We start from the raw sequence: 6000 nt of genomic DNA, 5'->3' as shown, positions 1-6000 counted from the left end.
GTTGAGATAAGGAACTTTAGGTATGGTAAGATTGGGTTAGGCCAGTTGTCAAAATTATTTGGCCCAATCTTGTCCCACAGGGAGAGAGCCATGCACAGAGCACTGTGAAGTACATATTAGGAACCTGGACCCAAGGGCGTGTGCTCGTGGGGCCCAGCCAACGTTAAGGCTCTGGCTGGATTTTTGCCATTTGGCCTCTGGTGCCTGCACCTTTGCCCTGGGTGGTCTCCAAGTGATATCCGCAGGAGGCCTGGTGACCCTCGACCTATAGGTGAGACAGTGGCCCAGTCGGAGTCAGTGGCCAAAATGATCATGGACTGAAGTGTTTAGTTACTGTTACCAGAACTTCGTTACTTAACCTATCTTAACCTTTTTCCTTGTTAATGATGTGCTACATTGGGGTGCTGGGGTTCGCTGGCTATGGCTATTCTTAACGAGGTGGGATTTTTATTTTTTTATATATACCAAATGTGGTGGGGGAAAAGAATACTGCCACCAAGTATTCCCACTTGGATCGTATGAGGCGAGAAGAAAGGGACGGGGATTGGGACTAGGCATCCTTCTCCTTGTAGCCCCACAGGGGACATTCCTAAACAAAAAAGAGAAGGCATCAGAGGGTCTGGGAGTTTTCGGACCAACACCCTAAGGTTTGGGTCTTTTAATGTGCGTGGATGTGGTACAGATGAGAGTAAAAGGGAAGAGATAGGTAGTATGTTTGTGAGAAGAAAGATGGTGTTGGCTTTGAGTGGAACTAAGTTGAAAGGAAAGGGTGAGTGTAAGTGGGAGGTTATCAGGAGTGAAGAGAGGGCGAGGGAGGGAAGGGGTGGCTATTCTAGTAAGTGACGAGATAGGTAAACGGGTAGTGGAGTGGAAGGAGGTTTCCTCAAGGATAATGTGGATGAAGGTGAAACTGGTAAAGGAGATGTGGGTCTTTGTAAGTGCATATGGGCCTGGCAGTGAGAAGAGTGTAGAAGAAAGGGAGGCCTTTTGGATAGATTTAAATGAGTGCATAGAGGATTTAGGAAGAAATGTCAATATAATAGTACTGGGAGTCCTTAATGCTAGGATAGGAAATGGTCCAATCGATGGAGTGGTTGGGAAATGTGGAGTTCCAGGAAAGAATCATAGTGGAGAGTTGATGGTGGAAATGTGTCTAGAGAGTAGATGATAGCAAATACAGTGTTTTGGAAGAAAGTCAAGCATAAGTACACATGGGAGAGGGTGGTGGAGGGAAGGGTGGTAGATAGAGCGCTAATGGATTATGTAGTGGTAAATAGGATTATGATAGGAAGAGTTAAGGATGTACATGTGCTAAGGGGAGAGGGTGGGGGAATATCAGATAATTTTTTAGTGGAAGGTAAGTTGAGAGTGGAGGATAGATGGAGAAAGAGGAAAGGGACAAAAGGTAGGGAGGTACTTAGAGTGAACTCTTTGAATGAAAAGGGAAAGGAGTACGAAAAGAAGCTGAAGGAGTGGGAGGGAGTAAAGGATAGTGGAGCTGGGTGTGGAGGAGGAATGGGGATGGCTCAAGGAGGGAGTCATAAAGTGTGCAAAGATGGTGTGTGGAACAAAGGACAGGGGGAAATAGAAGAAAGGGTAGTGAATGGTGGGATGAGGAAACAAAGAGGGTTGTAGAAGAGAAGAAGCGAGCTTTCACAGATTGGTTACAAAATAGGACGAGGGAATCAAACGAGAGGTACAAAGAAAAGAAAAGAGAAGTAAAGCAAAAGGTAAAGGAGGCAAAGAGGAGAGATGTGAAATGGGGTAAGAGTATGACAGAAAATTTTGAAAGTAACAAAAAGATGTCTTGGAAAGAAATTAAGAGAGGAAGAGGAGGCGAATCAAGTAGAGAAGAAAAGGTAAAAGGTGCAGATGGAGAGATGATAATGGAAGAGAAGGCAGTAAGGGGAAGATGGGCAGAATATTTTAGGGAGTTGCTAAATGTGAAGGAGTATAGGGAGGGAAAGATAGCTGCTGTGGGAAATGTGAAGAAAATGAGAGTGATGAGTGAGGAGAATGGAGGAGAAATAAGGAAGGATGAGGTGAAGGCAGTTGTTAAGATGATGAAAGCAGGTAAGGCACCTGGACTGGATGGATGCCATGCAGAATGTCTGAAAAAGGGAGGTACAGTGATGGTGGACTGGCTGGTGAGGTTATTTAATGTTTGCTGGAGAGAGGGTAGAGTGCCGGAGGACTGGAGGAGTGCCTGTATAGTTCCTCTTTAAAAGGGAAAAGGGGACAAGTGTGAATGTAGTAGTTTCAGAGGGATTAGCTTGTTAAGTGTAGTTGGGAAGGCTTATGGGAGGATCTTGATTGAGAGGATTAGGAGAGGAACAGGAGTAATTGGTGAGGAACAGTATGGATTTAGGACAGGTAGAGGTTGTGTAGATCAGATCTTTGTGGTAAGACAGATATGTGAGAAAGCTAGGAAAGGGGAAGGATTTTTTTTGGCTTTTATGGATCTGGAAAAGGCTTATGATAGGGTAGACAGAAAGGCACTGTGGGAGGTTATGCAGATATACGGGATAGGATGAAAGCTTCTGGGAGCTGTCAAGAGTTTTTATGAGAGTAGTAGAGCTTGTGTCAGGATTGGAAATGGAGAGAGTGAGTGGTTCGAGGTAAAGGTGGGACTTCGTCAAGGATGCGTTATGTCACCCTGGCTGTTGAACTTATACATGGATGGGGTGGTGCGAGAGGTAAATGCAAGGGTAGTGGGCAAGGGATTGGAGATGGTTAAATAAAATGGAGAAAAGTGGGAGGTGAACCAGCTGTTGTTTGCGGACGACACTGCGCTTGTGGCAGGATCGGAGGAGGGATTGAGGAAGTTGGTGGCAGAGTTTGGGAGAGTATGTGATACAAGAAAGCTAAAGATAAATGTGGGTAAAAGTAAGGTGATGAGATGTACAAGGGGTGAAAGTGGCAGTAGACTGGAAGTGAGCATTAAGGGAGAGCGACTGGAGGAAGTGGATAGTTTTAGATACTTGGGTGCAAATGTGTCAGGAAAAGGTGGAGTGAAGATGGAGGTAGAATGTAGATTGAGAGAAGCGAGTAAATGCCTTGGTGGATTAAAGAGTGTAATGAGGAATAGACATTTGGGAATGGATGCTAAGAGGAGACTGTATGAAGGAGTGATTGTGCCAACAGCACTGAATGGGGCAGAAACATGGAACATAAGAGAAGAGAGAAGGAGTTTAAATGTGTTTGAGATGAGGTGTCTGAGAAGTATGATGGGGGTTACTAGGCTAGATAGAGTGAGAAATGAGGAGGTGAGGAGAACAGGGGTGGAAAAGGAGTTGGGAGATAGGGTTGATGAAAGAATATTAGGATGGTTTGGACACATGGAAAGAATGAGTGAAGAAAGACTAGTAAAGGAGGTATGGAAGGCAGATGTGGAGGGAGTGAACATGAGGGGACGTCCTAGGATGAGATGGATGGATGGGGTGAAGGGGGCTTTGGGGAAGAGGGGAATATCTGTTGAGGAAGGACGGGAGAGGACAGAAGACAGGGGTGAATGGAAAATGGTTGTATATGGATGATGTTGTGATTGTATGAGGTGGAATGGGCGGGGGGTGAGGTAGTATGTGTGAGCAAAATTTGACACAGCCCAAAGGGATTTCTCCCCGTCCTCTCCTTTTATGCATGGGGGTACGGAGAGGCGGGGGTCGCCGATTTAATGAAGCGGCCTTGCTGTGGATGTGCTGTGTCTTGCGACACTGCTTCTGACCCAGGGCAGTGGACAGGGTGCAGGGATGACCCGTCATCCAGGAGGTGCTCAGATAAGAGGGAGGGTGGGGGTGTGTGTAGTGTATTCAGGGATGGAATGGGTGGAAATGATTTTATGCCTTTCCCTTTTTGGCTACCTCCCTTGTAAGGGGGAAAAAGCCTTGGTATATGTATATATGTATGTAAATGTCAAAATGGATTTTGTCATCACTGTTGGTGGGTCTAACGTTTCTATCGATGCCCTTCCTAATGGTGTCTTTGTCGACTCTGTACTGGGAGGACATAATATTCTTGTTAAAAAAAAAAAAAAAAAAAAAAAAAAAAAAAATTACATACATACATATACCAAGGCTTTTCCCCCCTTACTAGGGAGGTAGCCAAAAAGGAAAAGGCATAAAATCATTCCCACCCATTCCATCCCCGAAAACACTCCACACCCCTCCACCCTCCCTCCCATCTTAGCACCTCCTAGATGACGGGTCATCCCTGCACCCTGTCCACTGCCCTGGGTCAGAAGCAGTGTCGCAAGACACAGCACATCAACAGCAAGGCCGCTTCATTAAATCGGCGACCCCCCTTCTCCGCCCCCCCATATAAAGGGGAGGACGGGGAGAAATCCCTTCGGGCTGCGTCAAAATTTTGCTCACACACACTACCTCACCCCCCATCCCCCCGTCCATTTCACCTCATGCATCACATCTTCCATATACAACCATTCTCCATTCACCCCTGTCTTCTGTCCTCTCCCGTCCTTCCTCAACAGACATTCCCCTCTTCCCCAAAGCCCCCTTCACCCCATCCATCCATCCATCTCATCCTAGGACGTCCCCTCATGTTCACTCCCTCCACATCTGCCTTCCATACCTCCTTTACTAGTCTTTCTTCACTCATTCTTTCCATGTGTCCAAACCATCCTAATACTTTTTCATCAACCCTATCTCCCAACTCCCTTTCCACCCCTGTTCTCCTCCTCACCTCATTTCCCTCTATCTAGCCTAGTAACCCCCATCATACTTCTCGGACACTTCATCTCAAACACATTCAAGCTCCTTCTCTCTTATGTTCCATGTTTCTGCTCCATACAGTGCTGTTGGCACAATTACTCCTTCATACAGTCTCCTCTTAGCATCCATTCCCAAATTTCTATTCCTCATTACACTTTTTAATCCACCAAGGCATTTACTCGCTTCTCTCAATCTACATTCTACCTCCACCTTTTCCTGCCACATTTGCACCCAAGTATCTAAAACTATCCACTTCCTCCAGTTGCTCTCCCTTAATGCTCACTTCCAGATTACTGCCACTTTCACCCCTTGTACATCTCATCACCTTACTTTTACCCGCATTTATCTTCAGCTTTCTTCTATCACACACTCTCCCAAACTCTGTCACCAACTTTTGTCCTCCTTGGTACCATCTGTCCAGGTGAGTGCTGATGGGATTTTGTACCTCTTTATTGGAGAAACTGTTGGTAATCAGGACTTGTGCAACCCTGTCTAATTCGGCATGGGTAAGATTCCAACCATGACAGAGCAACAGAATTCTTTTGACATAAGTGTCTATGGTGAACTTATGGTATCGCGATGGGCATTCACTGTTCCTGTTTAAGCAAAGACTAGGGTTGGTAGGCTTGGAGTAGGCTCTGGTCTAGAAACCTTGAGAACCGGCTTCTATAGTACCTTATTGTTAGGTTAGGTTTGGTTAAGTTAAGCTAATGTAAGGTTAGGTTAAGTCATATTAGATTAGGTTATGAACTTAGGTTGTGATAGGTTAAGTTAAACTAGGTTTGTTAGGTAAAGTTAAGTTAGATTAGATTATGAGCTTAGGTTAAGTCAGGCTAAACTGAGATAGGTTAGGACAGGTTAAGTTAGATTAAACTAGGAACTTAGGTTGAATTAGGTTAAGTTATGACCTTAGGTTGAGATAGGTTTTTTGCATTAGGTTGGGTTAGATTAGGTTGAGTTGAGATAGGTCAGGTTAAGTTGTTAGGATGAGATAGGTCAGGTTAAACTGTTGAGATAGGTTAGTTTAGGTTGAGAGGTTAGGTTAAGTTAGGCCTGGTTAGTAGCATAAGTTAGGTTGATTTAGCTTAAGTTATGACCTTAGACTGAGATTGGTTATATTAGGTTAAGATAGGTCAAGTTAGGCTAAGATAGGTTAGGTTATGAGCTTAGGTTAGGTTGAGATAGGTAAGGTTAGGTTACATTAGGCTAAGTTAGGTTAGGTAGAGTCATGAGTTTGGTTAAGTTGAGATAGGTTATGTTATGAGCTTAGGTT

Source organism: Oratosquilla oratoria, chromosome 40 (genome assembly GCF_046742065.1).
Source record: "Oratosquilla oratoria isolate Oo_2021 chromosome 40, ASM4674206v1, whole genome shotgun sequence".
Lineage (NCBI taxonomy): Eukaryota > Metazoa > Arthropoda > Malacostraca > Stomatopoda > Squillidae > Oratosquilla > Oratosquilla oratoria.
The sequence above is the reverse complement of the archived record's forward strand: the minus strand, read 5'-3'. Positions refer to the sequence as shown.